The sequence below is a fragment of the Carcharodon carcharias genome, chromosome 19 (assembly GCF_017639515.1).
Source record: "Carcharodon carcharias isolate sCarCar2 chromosome 19, sCarCar2.pri, whole genome shotgun sequence".
NCBI lineage: Eukaryota > Metazoa > Chordata > Chondrichthyes > Lamniformes > Lamnidae > Carcharodon > Carcharodon carcharias.
In genome coordinates this window covers 29,364,545-29,391,149 of record NC_054485.1, presented here as the reverse complement: position 1 = coordinate 29,391,149, position 26,605 = coordinate 29,364,545, and the positions used below count along the sequence as shown (strand labels likewise).

General features: G+C 43.4%; 1 long non-coding RNA gene across 1 annotated transcript in view; it reads left to right on the top strand.

Annotated features, from left to right (window-relative positions):
• The first annotated feature begins 4,261 nt into the window (after positions 1-4,261).
• Positions 4,262-26,605, top strand: part of LOC121291893 — an 82,394-nt gene continuing 60,050 nt past the window's right edge. The window contains exons 1-2 of the long non-coding RNA XR_005946109.1: positions 4,262-4,464; positions 7,118-7,161. This is a non-coding gene — a long non-coding RNA (uncharacterized LOC121291893). The remainder of the gene's footprint in view (positions 4,465-7,117; positions 7,162-26,605) is intronic.

Genomic DNA, 26,605 nt, shown 5'->3' with positions numbered 1-26,605 from the left:
GTGGGCATCAAACCTTCTGGCAAGTATTAGCTATAGCACCTCTATGGGCCTTGGTGAAAACAGGCAGCTTCAGATCAAGGATAAAAAAGCAGGAGTTGGTTGAAAGCACAATTCTTTAAGATCATTCATGTTTCTCCTGCAGGTCCAGTAGCAGTTGAAGGACCAATGCTGGCTCCAGACAACATGGGACCTCAGAGGAGGATCGTGCCATTTGAGGAGACAATGTTACATTAGTCCAGCATGCCAGCACAGATACTGTCATGTCAGTGGGCATTGACTCATGTTTAGAAAGGGTGACACATGTTGATATGCCCAGCACAGACACACAAGAGCAGGTAACAGAGGCAATGACAGCTATAGCCATTCACCAGTGAGAGGGTGGCGATCCTCATGGTGAGCCACAAGTGGCAGATCACTGAGTGGATGCAGAAGGAGTGAACCTACCTCCATAGCATGGCCTCAACCCTGAGCAGTGTGAGTGGTGTGTAGGCAAGGTAGCATTGAGATACTTGGAAACATTGCCAGGTGTTGAAATGCTCCAAGTATACCAGAAAGAATAGCTGGGCTTTGAAAGGCTTGAGGGACGCCTACAGGAGCTCTCCCCAAGGCTCTCCTTATGTTTATCTTGGATCCTTGGCCCCTTTGCCAGTGAAAAAAATGCAGTCCTGATAACGGAGGCAGCCCTTGTACAAGTGCAGGTGGCCTTGAATGTGCCAGGCCCCTCCTGGGCTCCGCTCAGGCACTTCAAGGCAGCCTGGCAGAGCCACCACATGAGCTAGAGCTGCAGCCTGTTTCCAGATCAAATGCAGGCACCAGGAGAGCATCCAGAAGTGTTTGCATAAATCCATCTAGTAGCACCTGTGGTCTCACTGGATGATTTTTTTTTGCTGAATGTTAAAGTGTTATATCTTTTTGCAAATTGAAAGTTCTTAATGCATCCTATGATGGTTCATCCGTCCACTTCTGCACCAGTGAGCCATTACAGATATTGAGCTCATGAGACAGACGACATGAAAAGGTGTGCCCAGAATGAGGGTAATGGTGAATGTAGCCTTTGGAATGATGTATTGATGATGAGTGAGTGTAAGAAAAGGTCACCAAGACCAGCTCAGGGAGAAGACTGAATCATTTTCAAGGATGTCTAACAGTCTTTCTGGACAAGAATGGGCTTATGAGTGGGTCACACGTCTCCCTGGCACGTAGGTCAATGTCCGTTGACATTGGACCCTTGGGTGCATTTCCATTGGCCCTTGGTCTCAAAGCACCTCCAGCTCTTCCTCCTGGGAGGAGTTGGTGTGCTGAATGTAGTTATTATTCTTCACTGCAACTCCCTTCAGAAGTGGCAGGTTGTACAGAGTACCCTATACCACCACAACACGCATGACCTTTGATGGGGCACCTTACAGCGCTCCTCCAGATCTATCTAGGTATCTGCATCTCATTTCATTCGTGGCCCTGGTAGTCACAGCAGTAATTGTAGGTATCTTCTGGCTCCATGCTGCGGCTCAGCACAGGTATAAACAGCTTGTCTTTAGTGCGTACCCCTTGTCACTCAGTATCCACCCACAAAAGGCTTTTGGGTGGCCTGAAGAGCTGAGGCACCTGGGATCGCCTCAGGATGTAACAGTCATGGCAGCTTCTTGGGAATGGCACGCAAACCTGCCAGATCCATTTGCAGTGGTTGCACACTAGCTGTACATTCAGTAACAGGAAACCCTTCCTGTTCACAAAGTCCTCATTGCTCTGCGGGAGCCTTGATGGCCACATGTGATCAGTTGATTACCCCCTGAAACTGTAAGAATCCAGTGATGGCCCCAAATTCTATTGCTTTCTTAGCATGACAGATCGGATCAGTGTGATACCTGATGTATTGCCCTGCTCCCTGGGACATGGTTTCCATCACCTGCTTGAACGCCACTGACTTAGAGATCCCACAAAGCTCTCCAGACGAATCCTGGAATGAGCCTGAAGTGAAAAGGTTGAGCACCACGGTCACCGTTTTGTTTTTTGTTTCAATGATATGCACAGGCTGTCGACATTGTGGCTGAGTTACCTTTATTGATAACACATTTTCTTAGCATAAACACATATCTGCAGCAAACAGAGTTCTATCTAGACAGGTTCTAACATGTGCAATCTGACCTTCAAACCCCAGGTCAGGTGACCCCCATCTAGTACAGAGTACCGCTTAGTATCTAATACTGGAGTCCACTACCACAATTATCATGACAGTCATCTTCCCCACCTCAGGCAGTGGGTGGTCATGACACTCCACTGGCCTCAACTCCGCCTCCATCACACTGCCTAGGGGCAGGATTTTCCAGCCCCGCCCTCGCCGAGATTGTCCGGTCCCACCAAAAGTCAATGGACTCCTGGCTGGCCTCCTGCATCCCCCGCGGCAGCTCCTGCTACGATGGGGCAGGGAAATCCTGGCCTAGGTCAGTGACTACTGTATTCACTATTGCAGTGTTTGGAGACACTGGCGTTCTGACATCTCAAAGAAGCTGAGCCTCTGTTGGTAAATCCTTTCAGCTGGATAGTGCCTTTTGTGAACATTAACCTGCATAACTGTCCCTCCTGACCTGCGTCTCATTGCATCCTCTTGACACTGGTACTCCTCTGGCTGCTGCAGACTCACTGCATGTAGCTGAATGCTTTGCTCTCTCCCTTTCTCCTCCTCACTGGAGGAGTCAAACTTTCAGTGATGAGCATCCATTGAGAGTTGGGGCCTTCACAGCTCAATGCCTCTCAACCCTGCTGCCTGTACTCATTGCCATGGACCCGGAGACACTCTTCCACTAACTGCCCTCTGCTGTGGTCTCACATTCTGCAATCCCTCCAAATGCACAAACCTTTGCTTATCAGCACCTGAGACATATGGTTGACAATGCAACTTAGTAGCTGATACATACAGCCAATACTCACCTGCCACTGAGCTCTCACTTTTTTGTGCAGCCGGACCCATGCACTCCATGGGAAAATTTTTAAAACTCTGCAAAATCCCTCTCTACTGGCTACTTACCAGCCTCACTGGCCTGTCCACCACCATGCTTCTCATCCCGCTGCCTCATGACCCCAGCGAAACTGACCGGTGTCAAGAAAACGTTGGGGCATCGCTCTGACAGTTACCCCACCATCATACTGACCCCACTATCCCGCCGCCTTCAAACCCATCATCACAGCGCTGGTAAAATTCCACCTATCCTGTCCCAAAACCTATGTTAACTGTGTGTTGCAGCAAGAATTTCCTAGAATATAGTCCTCACATTTTTATTTGCTATTTAACAGAGTTTACCAGATAGTAATATTTAATTTAGGACCAACAAGAAAGAATAATTATATGTGCATACATAATGACCACGTGATATCATCTTGTCCCACAATAAATCAATTGGATGATGAGAGGCAAATTATGGGATTAGGAATTGCAGTTGGCCATATTACTGGATGAACACTAATTGCATTCATAAACATTCCTAGGTCTACTATTTTATTGCAGATATTAATTTAATTATTTTAAATAGGTTAACCCATTGAAATGGCAGAGGAATATTTTAAAAAAGTGTTTAACTTTTGACCATTAGTGTTGCAAACAGTGTTTGCAGGGTTATGGTGTCCATATACTCCCATGTGACAAACACTGTGACCACTACATCTTCTATTCCCCCAGCTGCTTTTCAATGAAATTCTTATGTTAACAATCACTGCATCTCATCTTCATAGTTTAGGGCACTCTATAGTATAATGATATTTAATTCTACCATCAAGCAATAATTACCAAAGTTAATTTTTCTATTTTTCCTTTAAACTTCTAAAAACATTCCATTTGGATCTTAAATTGTATCTTAGTTTAGGACCTCTCCCATGGATGTCACAGTGTAAACATCAATTATTGCATAAAAATGAAAAAAGAGCACCGTGAACATATTGTCAAGAAATTCTGTAGGTTTTAGATTCATTCTTGAGATCTGGGCGTTTCTTGCAAGACGAGCATTTAATGCCTCTCCGTCGTATGGAAGAAGTATGTGGACTCTAGTTATGTGATTCGTTACACCCCAGAGAAAAGGGGCCTGTATTTCAATAAACTTTTCTCAATATTATTTAGCACTGTAGCGTTTTACATACAACCCACATCTGAGAAAAACTGTTCATTTTCAGCCAGCTGAGCTGTTCATGGCTCATCCAATTTAAAGTGAATGTCTTAAAGTACACTAACTAGCCTCTAGTCAGATTCAGTGCAATTTCTGTGTGTGCTGTACACATGGCCTGAGTTTCAATGACGCACTGCAGAGTTTTGTAAAGGGCTGTGTTATCAAAAGGGTTAATTGCTTAAACAGAGCAAACTTCTTTAGCAGGCATTGGTAGACAACAGATAGTCCTAAAACCAACTGTATCTTCTTCTTGTACTTGACCACAATGGTGGTAGCTTCCCATGATCTGAACTTAAAATAGACCACTGCAGCGGTGAGTCCATTTGTATCAAAAAATGTTGGTCACGTTGATAATTATAACGGCAAGCCATTTATAACACAAGGTTGAAATTAGCTCACTCATGTCAAGCAACTAAGGTAGTTTTATTTATATATTTAAATAGTTCAACAGATATTGTGGGTTGGTACAACAAAGACAGGTTTTGCTGTGAGAAGTTTGTTTATTGTATACTGGGGCCTCCAGGTGCGTGCAAGCCTTCAGTCCTGCGGTCAAGGATGTGGTTAAAAAGCAGGCTCGATCGTTTTTGCAGGCTGGAAAGGAAGCAGCTCGTTTTTGCAGTGCAGCAGCTCGATTCAGAGCTGTTTTTTTTTCTCTCAGCTATCTTCGATTCGGGTCACCTGATATTGGTTGGCCCAGTTTCGTGACAAGGCAGCAAGGGCCAGTTTCCGGAGTGAAAAGCACTGATGACGTGCTACACGCTGTTGGAGTACGGCACAACTGTGAGAAAGGAACCAGTGCTTGCGCGTTTAGCCCCTTTCCAGTAAATGAGTACAGCTGCCGTGTATCACAAGTGATAACAGATCGGACACGTCTGAGAAACTGAAAACTGCTGCATTCTGCAAGATAAAGCTCTGTAAGCTAATAAATAAATACAAAAATCGAAATACAGAAACTTTTATTGCTGCAAAGCTGATTGTAAATTGTATATCTATACTGCACCACCTGTACTCAAAGAATAAGGCCACTTGCAATTAATTAAGTTCATGATAATCAAAATCTTCTATTAAATGAATAGAAACTGAAAATCTCAAAATGTCTCTTTTATCTCCATGACATGCATTTTGGTTGATGGGATAACAGAAGCTTTCGATTCTTGTTAAATAGATCTTTGTTTTCCTTGAATTATTTATCCAATCAGTCTCTCTGCCCAAATTATACCTACTTACTTTGTATACATGGCATAACATGACCTCTCATTTCAATTGTTCACCCAGTGGCTTTCAACACAGGAGGAATAAAACGGGGTTATCTAAATGGCTGGCTGAGATGGACGGGCTAAATGGGCTTCCTCATCCTAACCTTCCAATGACAACTTTTTTTCACCTGGCTATAATCCTGTGTTATAAAACGCCAACCAGCTATAATGGGGTGGTGCGTGGGGTGGGGGGTGGTTGCTGGTGGGAGGCAGTTGTTTGGGGAGTTTGCAATTCTAATAAGATTTAAACTTGTAAAGGTAAACATAAGTCAAGTAAATAGATCAGTTATGCTGAAATAGTCCAAATAACTTTGCTAAGTATTAGGTGTTATTAAATTGATTGAATTCAGCAATATTTGAGTGCTTTCTTGAGTCATGATACCTGGTACTTGACACATTATATGGTATTTCCAGATACAAACATAGTGAATATAAATTAGCTCTATATGGTTTCAGGACATCATGCATTGAGAATTGACAGGTCCGGAGCTATCCTTCAGGGGGAAAGGGAGAGGGGCACTAAGGTTGAGCAGGACAAGTGAATCAGGAGGCATGGCAGGCATTTTGAGTGGGTGATGTTTGAATGACTTATTTCACAGCAGATGCTTATTGTGTGAAACTCTATAATGACAGGAATATTGGATGGTAGCTTCAGAAACTACACCAAGAGGCCTTTCTTAGAGGTTGAAGAGTTCTGAATGGACAACATCCTGCAAAGTCTGGAGTGGTGTTACTGGCTCTAAACTAGTAGAAAAAGGCTAGATTAGGAAGTCAACTTACTCTACCAATTGTATCCAACACAATTGCATAATGTGACCTTGTTAACATGCAGGTGTTACGAGATTTCACACGGCCAGGAATATTCCCAAATGCCTGCTTAAGTAAACATTTGCAAAGGGCAAGGAATAGTGTGTGATCGATTACATGTTTTTAGGTCACTGTTGCAAACCCTCCCACATTTATCACAGCTTAGAGAAGATCCTGTGGAGGATCCAGTAATAGACCTTTCCACAGTTACATTTGTATCAATGTACACTGAGTTCTTCCCTTAATTAGCAAGTTTACCCTTCAATTCTCTCCACCCTCCCTCATTGTTCTCTTCTGAGATAGTTGTTGCTTTATGGAGGCATACAGTAACTTCCGATAAAAGGGGACACTATATGATTAACAAATTAGTGCTGTATGGAGATGTATACGTTATAAATCCATTGTACATTTTGTTCATTTAGTGTTTGCAGGAGGGATGCATTGATAACAAAAACAGAATTACCTGGAAAAACTCAGCAGGTCTGGCAGCATCGGCAGAGAAGAAAAGAGTTGATGTTTCGAGTCCTCATGACCCTTCGACAGAACTAAATGCATTAATAAATGACTGATATGACTGCTTGAGCTGTAGTTCAAGAGGCTACTTGTTTTGTTTTGATGTCTGGGGATTAGTTAAATCTGGGGATGAGGGCAGGTTGTATGCCCAATGTACTAGGGATCTTGGTCAGTTGGAATCATTGCTGTTCTTGGTCAGTGGGTGGGTTGTTCAACTTGTAGGTGGGAGGTTTATGGTGAATTAGCCTCCAGGAATGGGCCTCCAAGATGACTTGGTGTTACTCCACTTCCAGGTGAATGTTGGACACCACTCAATCTGAACCAGACATATTCAACTTATATGTTAGACAAGTTTTTTTTAATGGAAAACTTGCATTTCTCTCTCTCCAGCATGAAGATCCAGCAAGAACTGAAGGTGCTCGTCCTCTAAAATTGTAAGTCAGGACATGGTCCTTGAAGTTTCCTGCCCATTAGTTTTACGAGGGAGAAAATAATAAATAATGGAAGAGTCCAATTTGCATTATTCCCTTTTGGCTGATGAATATTTGTAAAATTGCTCCTTATAGTCCTTGAAAAAGCTGCTTCAGATGCTGGAAAGAAATAAAATAACTGATGTAGTCCAAGTTCAGCTGAGGAATGTTTACAAAGGGTCTTATGAAATTATATCAACACACTCATGAAGGCAGACATTATGTACAGTTCTTTTCAACTGTTTGTAATGATTGTAAAACTATCATGGTATTTCAGAATTACCAGACTGTTTAGACTCCGTTGGCAAATGTTCATCATTGTGGATTATTTTTTATCAATGTGGTCTAGCCATACGCATATTTTTTAAAGATACTGTGAGCTTCTTAGGATCTTTGTGAATATACTTTGACTTTCCACAATATTGTGACTCCAATTTTGGGAAATGCAGTTTATTTCCATTTTCTAGGTCATGCACACACTTGTCATGTGAAGCGAACAGCAGGGATTTATATTGAAGAATATTTTTCCCATTGAGGTGGGAAGCTCGAGTTGGCACATTTCCTGGCTTGGCAGACCCTTCTCCATTAAAAGGGTCCCTGCCCATGATACTTCCTTCCAGGGAGGTGGGGTTGGGGTGGAATGGGGCCCACTGCCAAAGGAGGCAGTTCTGAGGCATCCACAGAGTGCTCAGGTGGGCTGGTTAGAAGGCCTGTCTTGGTTCTCTGAGACATTGGCCCAGTTGTATAAATGGCTGTTAGGCCCTCTAGTCCTCAGACCCTGCCTCCCACCACACCCATGAGCCCCTATACCTGCCATGCCATCTCTATGCACCCAAATCCTCATGCCACCTCAATTCCCCCATACCCACATTCACCCATACTTCCATGCTACATCCATGTCCCCCATATCTCTCATAACCCCTCCATAGCCACTCATTCAGGATCCACTATGGGCAGGCCTCAGGAGTCATGTGGGTATGAAAAATATTAAACTTCTAGCAATCTAAGAGAGCTCTCCCTCATGCACACTTGATACAGAAAAAGTTCTTGTTCATGAAACATGCTCAAAAAATTTAAATCCCCTTGTGGTCAACCTGTTTTAAAAATCAAACAAACTTCTATTCACTAACCACATCAAAGATAGCTAATTTTGATCACTTTTTAAAACAGTAAATCAAAATTTGAACTCACACCCCCTCACAGATAATCAGCTTTGTGTCTTTTGAAATTCAGCCAAGCATTCATAATTGTCTCAGCTGTAATAAACTTGGAAAATGTCAACAATAAGGTCTATTAAAACTGCAGGGGCAGGTGACTACTAATGATTTTTTAAAAGCTACATCAGATGGTCTGCCAATCAATGCACTTCAGCAACAGATGTCCGCTTTTTTACTCTAACTGAAAGTTGCAGCCTTTTAAAAAAAAATTTAATGGGCTGGAGATTTTATTCATTTCAGATCATGACATTTGAACAGACCTTAATTGCCATTCATGAGCGTTTAACCTCCCCCATAACATTGTGGCTCCCACACCATGGGTTAAGGCCCTAGAACAGTGAAAATGGGGTCTGATCGAACTCAGCAATTATTTCAAATGACTCTGCTGCATTTAGGTTTCCCAGCTGTGTGATTCACTCCCTGCCTCCTTCCTCTTACTGGCAAAACTGGGATCTGCTGGAAATGGAGGCATGGCTTCCACATCCAGATCCCAGCCACAAAAGGCCTCCAGAGTCGCCCCCTGACTCCATAAAAATCCAGCCCTAAATCTTCGCAATTAACAAATTGTTTGATAGTAAAAAAAATATTTTTTATCATTTAGCTCAATTGTTAACCTTTACCTTCCCATGCTTCCATATCATTTGTTACACTTTGCATTGTTATCACATGTAAAATGCATCAGTCAACCAGAAAATTGGATTAATTTCAACCAGATACCTGATTGCATGATAGTTACCTTTGATAAACCGTATTGAAACTTACTGTCAATGTTCTCACCTGTGTGGTGAGTGAATTTATTTATTGTTAAATAACTGTCCAGTGTTAAGATAGGAAGTGTGTTTAGTGAGGTTTCAAGTGTGAAACGTCTCACATTTGCAGAAAAGATTTCCTTTTCCGAGTTGGGACAATTCAATTTTATATATAGAGAAAATAGCAATGATAGATAAATATATAGAGAATATAGCAATGTTAGATAAAGGAACCCACACTAACAAGCCCCGCACTGAGGAGAAACACCTGATAAGTAAGTAGTATTTGTGGTAAACAGGCTATTCATTTAACAGAGCTAACTGTTGTTCAAATGCATCATTAGTAAGTAATCAATTGATCGATCCTGGTCATTCTATTTTTGGAACACTACAAATCAAACCACCCAGCTTTGTGAAAATGCTTTGTCCGTGTTCCAAACCAACTGTAAATGAAGGATCGTGATTTTTAAACCAATGGTTAGATTGTTAAAAAAAGAACAATGTATTTTGGAGCTACATCTATTTTCAAATGTCTCACCATTTTCTCTATTTTTTGAAGCTAGAAATGTTTTTACACTAATTTTTGGAGGGAGTTATTGTAAGGGTTAAAACCATCAAATTGGGAGGAAAACTGCACTGTGCGGAATACAATGCTAAAAAGCAACCAGAATAATATTGTTGAATTGAAGTGAAAAGTTATGATGTGAATCTAATTAAAACCCCTGACCTCTGTGTGTGTTTCACTTTTGCTTTTAGTCATCATCCAACTCATCCCACCTTTCACAGTTAGTCACCTAATCCATTGCTGTGAAATTAAACAGAGCAGTTCAATCAGTACCTGAAAGGCAAAAATGGATCAATGTTAGAGAAATTTTGATTAAGCTTCACACTCAAGATATTAATCTGCTTTTACTCTTTCGTATGTCGATCAACTAGCATTCACGATTTTTTCTTTCCTTTCCTTAGTTTAGTGGTACTATTCTTGTTTCTGAGTCAAAAGGTTTGGAATTCAAGCCTAACTTCAAAACATGTGCACATAATCTAGGCTGACACTTCAGTGCACTTTTGAGGGTGTCTTTTGGCTAAGACGTTAAACCATTCTGTCCTCGCAGGTGGCTAGGAATGACCTTCTGCCACTATTAAAAGATGTGAAGAATAGTCCTGTTTAATATTTATCCCTCAAGTGCATCACCAAAAACAAATGGTTTGGTTATTCATTGGCTCACTATTTGTGGGACCTTACTCTGTGAAAACGAGTTGCTGCCTTTACCATCAGAACAGCAGTGACTGCTCTGCAAAGTAATTCTTTGGCTATTGGGTGCTTCAGGAAGTTCAGAGGGCATTTCATATGCTATATGAATGCAAGTTCTTTCTTTGTTTGGGCAATAATCATGGTTGGTAACACTCAATGGTTGACACAATAAATGTAGAGGCGGGAGACTGAATCTTTGGTCAAGGGTTTCAAAAGCACAATAGTAAAACCTGAGACTAGTTAGTTGTTAAAGGCAGTGCTGGATGAGGTAATTATGAGGTGCGTAGTCCTGTTTTCTAATCAAGAGAACCTTTCCCAAATGTTCATTAAGGAGGTGGAGGTAAAGGATTTGAAGGCACAGCAGACTGCCACTGGCAGTGTCCAATGTTTTGTGCATGCTAACTGCAGATGCCCTTGCAGCAGATGGCACTGCTATGTCATTGCCCCCCTGATAATTCAGGGCAGCTGTAGGCAGAGACCATAAGACCATAAGACATAGGAGCAGAAGTAGTCCATTTGGACCATCGAGTCTGCTGCACCATTCAATGAGATCATGGCTGTTCTGCTAATCCTCAACTCCACTTTCCTATCTTTTCCCCATAACCCTTGATTCCCTTACTGATTAAACATCTGTCTATCTCAGCCTTGAACATATATAATGACCCAGCCTCTCCAGCCCTCTGTGGTAAAGAGTTCCACAGATTAACAATCTTCTGAGAGAAGAAATTCCTCCTCATCTCTGTCTTAAATGGGCAGGAGAGCAAGAGGTCTGTGACAAATCCAGGTAAATGTCCCTCTGTCTATGAATACAGATACCACTGGATGGCCAGAATTTGCACCTGGTGCACTTTCAGTTGCTCCTTCCCTTCCTCCAAAAAACATAGGTAAAGGGGATTTGCTGAAGCAATCCATTGCACTAATATTGGAAAGTTTACACACAAAAACGCTTATAGTGCCAAAACCTTTGGCACAAAGCTTGCTGAGCAATAAATGCTGGCAAAGAAAAACAGAACAAAAGCCTACAAAATAAATCTGTAAAATCAGACTCAAAATTCAATAATCCTCTGATATGTCTCTTTAAATGCACATCTGCATAAAGAACAACTAGCAACCACAGGCAAGTGTTTTATACGTGAGGGTTATTGATTCAAAATGCTTTTCCATTGCAAACTCTGGGAAATTGCATAAATGTCTAAGTGACATATTGGAATCTCTTTTAAGCATTGCAACTAGGAAAATAATGGAAACTTTTGGTACTGCTTATAAACCCAACCGAAAAATTAAGTGAGGAGCTAAATAGGTGGTAATCTATGGTAAACAATTTCTGCCCATATTTCCGATCATTGACACTATACCTCCGTTTGGTGGGGGTAACTGATTGAAAACATACAGTACATAGTGTAACTGAAAGATTAATAAAATTAAGAGCTTCATAATAAAGTTGGAGTATATTGTGTATGAGGTTAAAAGTGACAGCCTTATATTAAGGGAGGAGTGTAATAGAGGGTGGAGTGGATAACAGAAATAACTGAAAACCTGATAATGAGGGTGGGGTGTGCAGCAAAGTATAAAAATATTTTCTGGTTTTATGCATTTCTTCAACCCTGTGTTCCAGCACAGTTCACAACTTAAAAAGGAACGTGTAGAATGGAAGAAATCAGACAGACAGTTTCGATAAACAGTGAACTGTTCATCATTTCTATAGAAAAAGTAGAAACAATGAATCTGCTATTTGGCTGAGAACTCTGAATATGGATTAAAAAGAATTACGTTTCACTAATGCAAAAGCAAAATACTGAGGATGCTGGAAATCTGAAATATAAACAAGAAATGCTGGAAAAATTCAGCAGATCAGGCATCTGTGGAGAGAAACAGAGGCCAGAGTTTTTGAGCAGAAGGAGAGGCTCTCCTTCTCTGGGAAAGTGGCAGTGGAGACCTGGATCTGAGTGCAGACTCTGCCAATTTTGCAGCAGGTGGGGGAAGGAATAGGTGTGAGTTCTAATGTACACATATGCAGCTGCACATGTTTAAATGCAGCTTCCACTGTCGGATCTCATTTTGGCTAGTGGTATGTCTTAAGACACGACACAAGCAGTCTAGAGCAGGCAGGAGAAGGTCTTAAGCTGCCTAAGCTCTTTGGAGAGGTAGGGTACCCACTTGGAAAGGTAGGATACCCTTTTGGAGAGGTAGGTTTACCCTTTTGAAGAGGTATGGTACCATTATGGAGAGGTAGGGTACGCTTTTAAATAGATAGGTTACCCTTTTTGATGTGGTCCCAGGGAGAGATAAGGTGCCCTATGGGGGAGGTAAGCTGTGCTTGGGATTGTTATAAGTGCACGTAAATGCTTAAAAAAATGCATAAGCTCATTGGAATTGTCAAGTTCATCTGAACTGTCAAGAGAACTATCAAGATATCTGTCAAGATAGCTATCAAGACAATAGTCAAAAGAACTGTCAAGGTAGCTGTCAAGAGAACTATCATGAGATCTGTCAAAAGAACTGTCAAGAACCCCACCCTTTTCTTCCCTCACCCCTCCATCCCCTGCCCCCAGCCTGTCAGGTCTCTCCTTCCCTCCCTGCTGTGAGACACCACCCCCACCGCACGCCCCACACCCACCTCCTGGCCAAACCTCCCCCCCCCCACCCCCCCACAAGTCCCCTGCAATTACCTGGGTCTGGACTCCAGGATTTAGAGTCTGGGGACTGCTTGTAGTCCTAGTCCTGCCCATGACTGCCACTCACACTGTGCAATCTGGTTGGTTGGCAGCTCTCTGAGGTGGACTTCCACTCAATTGAGGGTTAACTGGAGCCTTAAATAGAGGCTGATATCAGAGGTATCCATTCCCCACTGACTCTTCAGGTGGTGGGGTGGGAAATCCCACCATCCAAACAACCTTGTCCCATGACACATTCTCAGCTATCTCCCAAACCAAACAGCTGAAAAATAATGCAAAACAAGAAAAAAGTGTTTTCATTGGAGAAAATGTTAATATTGTGAGCCAGGGAATACAGGGAAGTGCAGAAACCTAAAAGGTGGTCAGCAAGATAACCTCACAGACCCGCTGGGTTGTCTCATGGGCATCTTCAGGGACCCCAGTTAGGAAACATGTGGATTAGAGTCGAATAGATTCTTGCAGATGTTGCATGACAGGAGGATGTACATTCGTTGATAGCTCCAGCTCCAGGGATCAATTTTAATATAACTAGTGCCATTGCCACCCCCTCAACAGCCTACTTGAATATATTCTGCAGCATTTTACAGTTTACCACTGTATTGAAACATTAAATGCTCAATATAGTTTTCCATATGTTGACCTGCCAGAAGTTGCAGTCAAAAATTAGAAATTCTACTTCATTATGCTAATCGCACAGACAACACTGAAAACATGTCACACGAGTGTTATTGTTATGAGTCCTGTAGGTGGCCCTAGCCCTTGTTGCTGCAACTTATTGCATTTATACATTTTTTCTTTTAATTGCACTGCTTTTGTGAAAATTATTTTGAAAAATGAGTTTTGCATCATCCTATACTTGTTGGAATTGTTTTGCGACGAGGTTCTGAGGGTTAATGCAGGCCTGTGCAACAAGGAGTTGGGATGGTGTTTGTTTAACTTGAGAAAGCAAGAGTTGAGTACAGACCACCATTAGGGTTGAAAACAAGGACAAGTGATGAGGGAAGTCATGAATTCATAAATATGTAACAGCGAACTTGGCTTTTGAAAGCCTGGAGGGAAATCTGTGTACCCACAGACTTGAAGTCCTGAGAAAAAATGATTAGAGTACGAGAGTGCAGGATTAGCCTTGATTTCAACACAGTGAGGGTGTATGTCAGAAGGTCAATTAGGATTGTATTTTTGAAGACTAGACAAAGCAAAAGAGAAAGTTCAGAAGAGCACTGACACCTATTAAGCTTAAAATACAAAAAAACGTTGAGATGGACGGTTGCTAAAAGTGAGAAACGGAGCAGAAGACAAAGAGAGAAGCATGATGATACATGCAACCTAATATTGGAGTGATTACACATTCATGCATCATGTGGCACCTATCGGTGGAATAATTAATTTGATCTGAGTGCATGCAAAGATGTGAGTAGGTCAACACATGGAAAACTATATTGAGCATTTAATGTTTAATAATGTTTAAATACAGTGGTAAACTGTAAAATGCTGCAGAATATATTCAAGTAGGCTGTTCATGGTGCTAAATACACCCTCATGCATAAAGGATGTTGATTGGATGCTTTAACAGTAATTTAAGAAGGTATAAGGGGGGAGGTCATTATAAGTATGATGGGTATTTGGTATATGGAATTCATGAAAAGCTGAGCTGTTAAAGTCATTAAACATCTTGTATTGTACATAGAACATTGCAACAAGAATGAAGGTTTTAATCCCCAATAGTTTTAGTGTGGTATTGCCTTCCTTAATCCAGTCAATGCACTTAAGGAGTTAAGTACCAGCAGCTCTCACAGAAACCTTGTACTAAGCTAAGTTGATACCAATGTGATGATTTCTATGCAGTTGACTCTAGGCAGTTGGTTTGAGGGAAGGAGCCACATTATAGAATTCTACCACAAACATACTACCGGTAGGAATTTCCTTGAGTTCTCCCTACCGGTTGCAATAAATCTGGTGGTGAATTGGGAAAAGCTCTGGATATACGGGGGCTGAAAGTAGTCATTTGGGTAAATCAGGGTCAAATTGACTCGGTAGACTGTTTTAAACATGCCTGACTAATGTAGAAGAAAATTGACTGTGGTGTACAACAAGCCCCTAATTCACCATGAGCCTGTTTCATGCTACTGAAATAGATCAATTTCACCATCGCAGTGTAAATTGTGCTTTCAATGATCTTTCAGCAGATATACGATGACCTTTCAGGCAAACCCTGAGAAATGTGTTGGCACGTGTGACACGTTCGTTCATATGGCAGCTTCTTTCGTATTTAACTGACAAACCAACTACAAGTACCCTGTGGAACACAGAAACCCAGAATATATCTGTAGCAAAAAGGCAAAAAGACACAACAACTGAGCAGCCACATCCTTGCATTCTTGTCGGGCAATTGATAAGAAATCCTGTGTCCGGCTCTCCCAAAGTTCTCCAACTCCCTCACTGTCTTATTGCCTCCATCAACATCATGTATAGGTACATCAGAGAAATCAGGAATTCAGAGCTCTACGTTCTATGTGCTTGTAAGTTATGACGCTTGCCTCTTTAGTTGCTTCAGTCCTTTAAGTCTAGCAGCAGCATGCTCTTTTCCACACAACAGTGGGAAAGGTCCCAATCATAAATGGTTCCCCATTATTACAGAAATTACAGAATTACAGAAAAGCTGTAGCTTTGAGATTTTTTAATTTATATACCTTATGTATACCTAATGTACATATATCGTAAAATCTTGTATCCACCCAATGATTTCCAGTAATCCATGAAGATTTCAGAGTATCGGATGGGCTCTGAAAGAGCCCCCCAACATTATTGAAACATTATTAACTTCAAAACATGCTCAGGGTCAACATATTCTTGGTCAGGTGGGTGCTCCCTCCCATTGCTCTATTTCTGGCTAAGACTATGGCCTGAATCTTGCATACTGAGTGAGGTTGAGCATGCGCCCAACCTGAATGCATGTAAAATTGCACGAAAACACGTCGGGTGTGTGTCCCGACGTCATTCTGCACACGTGCAAAATTGAGGTCGGTGGATGTGCCCGGGAGTTGGAGCAATGCCCGCCGACATTTAAAGGGTCAATTGAGGTAATTAAAAAGCCCATTGTCCGCGATTTTACATTGTCCCATGCGATTTGTAGCTTATTGAACAGGCAAAAGAGGTGGGCGGAATTCATGTTTTAATTATTTCCTCATCTATGAGCAGAATAAAATGCCCGAGCAGCAGCACTTTCTCTGTCATCACTAGTCCTTTGCCATGTGAGTACAGAGTTATCCCAGAATTTCTTGGCATCTCGTTTGATTGTCAAGCCTGCCTTTCAACATCTCAGTTCCTCATCCTCCCTGGAAGGTTCCTCTGATTATTGCAGCCCAGCGCTCCCTCATTTTCAAGGCACTGCTCCTCTGCATCCCATCTAATGGGGATAGTGTATTCCACTGGTGGAACCTCCTCTGAAGAGGAAGAGAGGGGGCAGGAGGGAGAGAAGGCCAGGTGAGTGTGGGCAGCATCCCAGGGACAGAACTTTAAGAGGAGAGGCACGGGCTCAGTTGGTGCAGGGCCAGCAGGGAGACAAGGCAGGAGAGCACACCAAAAACGCCACTATCCAGTGTCTAGAGTGTTCAGGCAGCGCTCCGACTACCTCCAGATGTTCGAGGTCCAGTGCCGCAGGAGATTCTGCCTCTCCAGGGACACAGTGACAGCAACACGTCACATGATAGGTCCGGAAATCACCTCCAACTGCATGGGCGGAAACCCCATGCCGGTAACTTTGAAGGTCACAGTGGCCCTCAACTTCTATGCCTCTGGCTCTTTTCAAGGCTCAGCAGGGAATCTATGCAGTGTTTCTCAATCAGCTACACACAGCTGCGTCAAGCTCGTGACTAATGCTATCTTTAGACATGTCCGCACGTTCATCCACTCCCGGACAGGCGAGGTGAGCCAGGCGGAGAGAGCATGAGGCTTCACTGCGATGGCTGGGTTTCCCTGTGTCCAGGGTGTAATAGATTGCACTCAGGTGGCCATCAAGGCACCTGTAGGTGAGCTGGGAGCTTTCATAAACAGAAAGGGGCTCCTGTCAATGAATGTTCAGATTGTCTGTGACCATAGGGCACAGATTCTCCAAGTGTGTGCCCATTACCCTGGGAGCTCACATGTTGCTTATGTCTTGCAGCAATCACAGGTACCAAGGCTGTTCGTGTTGCCTGCACGAGTGGATGTGTGGCTCCTGGGTGACAAGGGCTATCCCTTGATGACCCCACTCCGTCATCCAAGAACTGAGGTCGAGGAGAGATACAACAGGAGTCATGTCTCCCCAAGGGCAGATTATCAAGCTGCTGAAGATGTGCTTCAGATGCCTGGGTCAGTCAGGGGGAGCATTGCAGTATCCTCCAGAGCATCTCTCCCTCATAGTCGTTGCATGCTGTGTCCTGTACCACCTGGCTTTGGCAAGGCGGGATCCACAGGAGGCTGAGGAAATCGAGACAGCTGCACAGCCATGGAGGACAACTCAAATGAAGGCTCAGAGGAAGAGCCTGGGGAGGCACAAAGTGGGGATCTTGAGGCAGAGAACAGGAACCTTCATAGAGGCAGGGACACCAGGGATGCTTTGATCCAGTGAACCTTCTTCTGTCTCCTTTGCTAACATTCAACAAGTGAGAACCCAACCCAGTATGTCAGCACCACACAACTCCATACTTTTATAAGCCTTTGCACCTATTCATACCTATCCATACCATCCAGCCAACTCAGCCCATTTAAGTCAAATAAATGTTTATGTTACTTCACATGAACAAAGAGCAAACAACATCCCATCCCTAACACAAGAGTCAAAATAATTAGCTCGATAAATATCACCCATGACACGCCCCTATTGTGCTCAAGGTGCCTTGAACTTACGTCTGCGGGTGCTGCACCTTGGTGTCCCCCCTCGCTGACAATGCCCATTGGAGGCAGCCTGCTGACTTTGCTGCCCTGGTGACCCTGATGACCTTGGCAGTCATCCTCTGGCCACCAGAGCCATGACTGGGCGCTACTCAGTCATCGTGGCATCATCAGATGCAGTGGACACTGGCAGAGGGATGGAGGAGCTGGTGCCCTCGTCCAGAGTGCCCTGAGAGGAGCCCATAGAGACGACAGGCATCTCATCTGCCAGTGTGAGGTGCATTTGCACCTCCCTGCTCACCATTGATGGACAGGCACCCAGCAGAGAGACTAGGTGCCTTATCCATCTCTCACACTGGCAGTGACCTCCTGTGGGAGAGCTTACAGGTCCGCGTGCAACCCCAGGAACTCCTGAGACTGCTCCTGAAGCTGTGTCTCCATGACAGTCACAACTCTCTCAATGGAGGAAGTTGTGCACTCAGTGTTAAGGGTCAACGCAGAACTCATGCTCTGCATGGACTCCTCCATGGTGGAGACCATGGAACGCAGACCTTTGTGGATCTCTGCCAGTTCTCCCCACGCATCCTGCTGGACATCCAGCATCTGCTGCCTGATGGATGACTCCAGAGGCTCGTCCTCTGCCTCGGACACAGCATGGTCCTGGTCTCCAGCTGTGCTCCCACTGTCTGCTCCCTGGGACCTCTCTGCCTCTGCCAGCTTCTCTTGCGAGTGTGATGTCCTTTCACCGCTGTGCATTACCTGCAGAGCCAAATAACTAATGCCCACCATTGTGTGAGCATCTGCGCTGGTGTCCGGTTCAGAGAGACGGTGTGACGCTGGTGCAGGTGTGATGTCTTCCTTGGAGCTCAATGGGGGGTCCTTGGGGTCGCTGGTGGCTCCTGCCGATGGTGCATCTGCGGGAGGGAGGTAAAAGATCAGCACATTCAATTATCATGTTCACTATGCATGCTAGGCAGGCTGAGGAGACAGTGGAGACCTGCTGCATGACGCCATCTTGGAGCTTCAATGGCCTCTCTGTCTATGACTGTTCAGTTTCTGATGAGAGGAGCAGTCATGTTTCCAGTACCCACCGTACACGCATCTGTCTCTTGCATTCTTACCTTCATCCAAGACCCCCGCCTCACCACAAGTGGGGGAGTGAGCTGACTGGTGGCATTCCAGCTCCAGTGCATCGCTTTCGTGCTATGAGAGGATGCACAGATTTGGCACTCCCCCACCCATTCTGTGGTGCTCCGCAGTTTTATGGCTGCTCTTCTCCTGAATTGGAAAAATTGCCTCCCTGAAGGGGAATCTTTCCCGGTTCCCACCTGCCCTCCCACCCGGCTGTTAGATGGGCCATGTCACCATGGCACATCTCATCCTGCAATGCACTGAGGCCTGTTGTGCTGACATCCCAGCCTTAAGGCAGGACAGGCTTCAGTTCCAGTTGGCATACACACTCTCAGACCCCTGAACGTTCCAAGCAATGGGCACCCGACTAAAGTTCCCTGCACAGGTCCATGCTATTTCTGCACTTACCCTTGCTGACCACAGCAGATCATTGAACCTTTTGCAGCGCTGAAGCCAAGTGCAGTGCACCACCTCGTGCCCACTGACCTGGGCAGCAACCTCTTTCCAGGCCTTCTTGGTCAGTTGAGGTGGCCTTCTCTTGCTGTCTCTGGGCATTAGGACCTTTGCAGGATAGCTTCCAAACAGTTCCCTCAGTCTCCCCACAACTCCTGGCAGCCTTGAGGTAGCAGCCTCCTCCGTTTTTTGAACACCCCACCGGGTCCCCCTTAGACCTGGTGCCTGTGTGTTCCCCGCACATGGAAAATACATTTGGCAGTCACATTTCACGCTGGGCATGCCTTAATTGGCTACCCAGCGTAAGATCGTGTTCGCAGTGCGAACTCATCTAGAAGCGGGTTTTTCATTCGCTTCCAGCCGCGCTGATTTCAGGGGCAGGATTTTACATGTCGGCGAGCGGGGGCGGGGTGCATTGATGTCGGGCGGAACGCCATACGTCACTGCCCCCCATTTAAATTTTCAGGAAGACGGGGGCGCAGCAAAATCAGCTTCATGCCGGCTGACCTGTCAATGGCCAATTGAGGCCATTGACAGAGTCAATTAAGTCATTAAAGGACCTGCCTGTCCAACCTTAAGGTTGGTGGGCAGACCAGGAGCCCTGGCGGGAATTAGAAAAAGCATGAAATCATCCACAGGTGGGATGAGGTTTCATGTGGGTTTTTAAAAATTTTTAATAAAGTTTTTGTAAAAATTATGGACATGTCCCAACTCATGTGACAGTGTCAGGTGTTAGGGAAATTTTATTTTTCTATGTTTAACTTTTTGACATTTACAGCCGATCTCCGTGAGGCTGCACTTAGCCTCAGGGAGATAAGTGCGCTGTTTGTGCGCATGCGCGAAAGAGTGCACTCTCGATTTTGGGAATCCACCAGCCCGCACTGGGAGCACATAGCACTTAATTGGCCTGCCCACGTAAAATGGTGCTGCGCCCCCAATCGGGGCACCGATCGGAAGCGCACCTGTGCGTGCCCACCCTTCAACTTCGCCCCCAACAGGGGGAAAGTCCTGCCCCAGGTGCACCCCGAAGGTAGAATTCAGGCCCATGTTTGTTCCAAAAACATGAGTAACATCCCTAATCATTCCTCAGGTTCGTCGTTTTTCAGGTTCCAAGAGTAGCGGATATTATTCCCTGCCGGAATACATATGTGCACCATCAATAGATATAGAATGCATAACACGTGCATTTCCATAAATGTTTTTTTTTTAAAGATTTTAGAATGCAGGGGCTATTGTAAAAATCCAGAAATGTTTAAGTAAAATCATTGATTACAAATGGATCATAAACCAAGTCATGAAAATGCGTTTGAATTCTGCTAAGCAGAAGTAATTTATTCTAATCCGACTACAATCACAAGCAGCAGTTTAAAAAATACTGTTGTATTCTGATAACACAAAATCAAACCACATAATAGAACAGGTGTGGCATGTAAACCCCATGTTACCCTCCCAACAGTTCACTTACACTTGAACTGATGGCGTGAATTCAATATTTTGAATAAAGAGTTGCTGCAGCAAGAATTAGAAATATAACCTAAGTTGCTAATTTTTATAATTCTTAAATAAATCTTTTCAAAACAAATTCCTGGTGGAACATACAAATGAGGTAAAACTATTTCAAGTTATCCCAAACTTCATAGAATCACAGAATTGTTATGGTGTAGGAGGAGGCCATTTGGCCCCTCCTGTCTCCACTGGCTCTCTGAGCATTTTAACTTATTGCCAAACTCCTGCCTTTTCCCTGTAACCCTGCATATTGTTTTGATTTAGATAATCATCCAGTGCCCTCTTGAATGCCTCGACTGAACCTGCCTCCACCACACTTCCAGGCAGTGCATTCCAAACCCTAACCACTAGCTATGTAAGAAAGTTTTTTATCACCTTGCATTTGCTTCCTTTGCAAAACACTTTAAAACTGTTCCATCTGGTTCTGGATCCATTTACGAGCAGGAACAGTTTCTCCCAATCTACTCTGTCCAGACCCCTCATGATTTTGAAAACTTCTATCAAGTATCCTCTTAGCCTTCTCCTCTCCAAGGAAAACAGTCCAAACTTCTCCAATCTTACCTGATAACTGAAGTGTCTCATCCCTGAACCATTCTCGTAAACCTCTTCTGCACTCTCTCCAATGCGTTCACATCCTTCCTATAGTGTGGCACCCACTATTGTACACAATACTCCAGCTGAGGTCTAACCAGTGTCTTATATAAGTTCATCATAACCTCCCTGCTCTTGTACTCTATACCTCTATTAATGAAGCCTAGAATACTGTAAGCTTTAGAAACAGCTCTCTCTACCTGTCCTGCCACCTTTAATGACTTATGTACATATACATCCAGGTCTCTCTGCTCCTGCACACCTTTAGAATAGTATCCTTTATTTTATACTATCCATGTTCTTTGTACCAAAGTGCATCACCACACACTTCTCCGCATTGATCTCATCTGCCACCTATCTGTCCACTCCACCAATGTGTCAATGTCCTTTTGAAATTCTACACTGTCCTCCTCACAGTTTACAATTCTTCCAAGCTTTGTGTCATCCGCAAACTTTGAAATTGTCCCCTGTACACCAAGATCGAGATCATTTATGCATATCAGAAAAAGCAAGGGTCCCAATACAGACCCGTGGGGAATTCCACTACAAATCTTCTTCCAGCCTAAAAAATACCCATTAACCATTACTCTCTAAGAAAAAAGCAAAATACTGCAGATGCTGCAAATCTGAAACAAGAACAAAAATAGCTGGAAAAACTCAGGAGGTCTGACAGCATCTGCGGAGAGGAAGACAGTTAACATGTTCTGATGAAGAGACATACGGACTCGAAACATTAACTGTCTTTCTCTCCGCAGATGCTGTCAGACCTGCTCAGTTTTTCCAACCATTACTGTCTGTTTCCTATCCCTCAGCCAATTCTGTATGCACATTGCTACAGTCACTTTTGTTCCATGACCTATAACTTTCTTCACAAGTCTGTTGTGTGGCACTTTATCGAATGCCTTTTGGAAGTCCATATATACCACATCACCAGCCTTGCCCTCATCTACTATCTCTGTTACCTCTTCAAAAACTCTAGCAAGTTAGTTAGACACGATTTTCCTTTAACAAATCCATGCTGACTCTTCCGAATCAATCGACATTTTCTCCACGTGACTATGAATTCTATCCCAAATAATTGTTTCTAGAAGTTTCCCCACCACTGAAGTTAAACAGACTGGTCTGTAACAGCAGGGCAGATCTTTACAACCTTTTTTGAACAAGGGTGTAATGTTTGCAATTCCCCAGTCCTCCGGCACCTCCCTGAATCCGGGGAACATTGGAAGATTATTGCCAGTGCTTCTGCAGTTTCCCCTCTCACTTCCTTCAATATTCTTGGATGCATCTCATCTGGTCCCGATGCCTTATCAACTTGAAGTACCGACAGCTTATCCAATACCTCCTCCTTATCATTTTTAAACCCTTCTAGTGACTGCCTTACCTCCTCTCTCACCATGGCCTGGGCAGCATCTGCCTCGTAGGTAAAGACAGATGCAAAGTAGTCATCTAACATCTCAGCTGTGCCCCTTGCCTTTATGGGCAGAATTTTACATCCAGCGGGCAGGTGTGCGCCCGACCCAATTGGATGTAAAATCGTACATCTGCACAATATTTCGCTCGGCAGGCATGCACAAAAGTTGGAAGCGTGCCCGATGACAATTAAGAGGGCAATTAAGCCCATTAAGGGCACAATTGCCTCCAATTTTTCATGGCCTGTCCAACCTTACAGTTGGCGGACGGTCGAATCGGCCGGGTGGCCTTACATTTTTCATCAAACCTCATCCAAGGGCGGGGTGAAATCTCTGTTATGAAATAAAATAAAGTATCTGTGGACAGTGTTTTTATGAGGTATATTTTCAGGTGCTTGATTGCGATGCATGGACATTTTTTTGCAGCCTTTTTAAACCTTTATTTCATCATTTGAATGTCTGCAGCTCCCTGAGGCGGCTGTCTGTCTTCAGGGAGCTCTCCCACAGCGTTCACCTGCGCCCGTGGTGACATCATCGCCCACCATCCTCCTGTCCCCACCCTGGCAGCGCTGAGCTTTTTCAGTGCGCGTTTCACGTTGGCTGGCTGTTAATTGGCCGGCCAGCGTGAAATTGTGGCTGTTGGCCATTCGTAGTCAGCGGTCCATTTCCCGGCCACTCCCACGCTGATCGGGTGTGCCTGCCAAAGGTAAAATTCAGGCCTATGTGTAAATCCCCTTTTCGGTCCCTAATCAGCCCTACTCCTCCTTTTACCACCCTTTTACTATTGATGTGCTGATAGAATACTTTGGAATTTCCTTTTATGTTAGCTGCCAGTCTTATTTCATAATCCCTCTTTGCTTCTTGTATTTGCTTTTTCACATCCCTTCTGAGCTTTCTGTATTCAGCCTCGTTCTCAATTGTATTTGCTACCTGACACCTGTCATAAGCACACATTTTCTTCTTTAACTTAATTTCTATCTCTTTTGTCATCCAGGGAGCTCTGGATTTGCTTGTCCCATCCTTCCCTTTTGGGAGAACATACTTTGACTGTGCCCAGACCATCTCCTCTTTGAAGGTAGCCCATTGTTCAGCTACTGTTTCTCCCGCCAAACTTTGGTTCCAGTCTATCCGGCCCAGCTCTGTTCTTGCCTCATTGAAGTCTGCTCTCAGCCAGTTGATTATTCTTACACAGGACTGATCAATGTCATTTTTTAACGTCATCCTAAACCTTATGATACAATGATCATTGTCCTCCAAATTTTCCCCCACTGTCACTTGATCTACTTGGCCCTCCTCATTCCCAAGGACCAAGTCTAGCAGTGCCTTCTTTCTCGTTGGACTGGACACATACTGCTGTAGGAAATTTTCCTGAACACAATTTAGGAATGCTTGTCCCTCACTGCCCCTTACACTACCACTATCCCAGTCTATATCCGGGTAATTAAAGTCCCCCATTATAACTATTCTACGACGTTTACACCTCTCTGTAATTTCCTTGCAGGTTTGTTCCTCTATATCCTTCTCACTGGCTGGCGGTCTATACATTGCATCGAGAAATGTAATTGCACCCTTCTTATTCCTTAGCTCTAGCCAAATCGATTCTGTCCTTGAATCCTCTGACACATCTTCTTTCTCCAGTACTGCAATACTCTCCTTAACCAAAAACGCTACCCCTCCTCCTTTTTTCCCTTTCCTATCTTTTCTGAACACCTTGTAACCAGGAAGATTTAACACCCAGATCTGCCCTTCCTTAAGCCAACTTAACTGTATTTGTCAACCAGACTTAATTTGACTTACTTTAGCATTCCCGAAGAAGACTTATGAGATAAGAAAACATGAATCATATCATAAATCTGTTTACAAGAAAGATTTGATCTAATAGGTGGGCAGGACTGCTTTAGCATTCAGAGCACCACATTTTGTACAGAACATTCGTTGTGGTTTCTTAGCAACATCTATCTCAAATAAACTTTACAGTTCAAATACAGTCTCTCTGGATTCACATAGGAGAAATGTCTATTTTCGACATGGTGTTGAAATGTAGCCAGCTATGAAACCATACCCCAATAAACATCAATGCTTTCAGAAGAGGGGAGGAAACTGGGGTGGAAAAAAATCATTGGCACTTTACTGATGCTACAGAAGATGTTAGCACCATAGCCACAGGTTTTCCCAATAACCATTGAGAACTAGAGTTTGGAGTGGCCTGGAATAGATGAAAAGGAAATGAAAGGATCAAATCTAAAACTGTCTTCTTAAATATATTTCCCACAGCAAGCTGCCCCTGTAGATTATCGATCAGATTATCATGATAGCTCCTCCCACTTCTCTGTGAGTGGGGTCAGCACAGAACCATTAGCACTTCAGAGTAACTCGAGCTGCTGAGCCATTAAACCTAGCAGTAGTTGGCCATTTTGAACACTTTAGAAGTTTGCTATTTTGAAATATTTAGTGTCTTCAAATCTTAATTTCTTTCAAAGCCATAATCACTTTTTATCATTTTGGTGCAAGGATGGGGGTGCAGATCCATGTTAAATCCCTCAGAATGGGAGCTTTTCTGAAAATGGTGACTACCAAATAGGTAAAGAAACTATAATCAGAGGGGCATTGTTACCAGTATTAATGGTAGACTGCATGATTGTGTGAAATAACAGCACGTTGAGGTTTTATCTGTATATATACACAATAAAGCTCTGAATGCACTGGGTCTTAAGTCTTCATTCTGGACATATCTGTTACCTCAAAACTGTTAATTCCCACTCCTAGCAAAATTCATATCTACAGACTAACAAATGATGATTATCATTCAATAAATTTGCAGTGATTGTGCAACAATTATAAATTGTTCAGCACAGGTATCACAACAGTGAGATACAGGGAGTGCTGGCTGGTGAAGATAATTACAGCCGATGAACACAGCAAAATCAACTCAAAGCCGAAGATGTTTGTGATCCTAATAATACATTATGAACAATATTAACAATATATTATAGTAGATACTCAAGAGTAGATTCAGGGTTACAGCCTAACTTGGGATTCAACCAATGTTTATAAACATTATAGAGATTTGCTTCCATGATCTATAGCATTTGATTGACTGGATGATATTTCTGCCTTGAATATATTTCTGGTTATTCATTATTCTTCAGTTACAGCGTAAAGATCTTTATATTTTTGTTCCTTTTTTCAAAAAATGTAAGTTTAGACCTTTTGATCAGGAAGTTCACAGATTGGTGTTTAGTGCATTCATTATACATTCCTGCGTGTGCAGTTCTCACATTGGTGTTAGCCAATTTAAGCACAAGCACTCATATGTGAATCGTGCCAAACAACAGACCTACTCCTAGACCTTGTAGCATTTCTAGACTCCACAACCTATTGTTCAATTCAGCCAAACATCACATTATAATTTCTCTATAGCATGAAAATGGAATTCTTTTTCCATTTTGGACACCCAGTGTCAGCACTGAAGCACAACAAAGTCAACTATTGCATGCACCATATTCAGAGCATGAGGTTTAGCAGAAGAGCTGTTCCTACCACACTAAGAGAA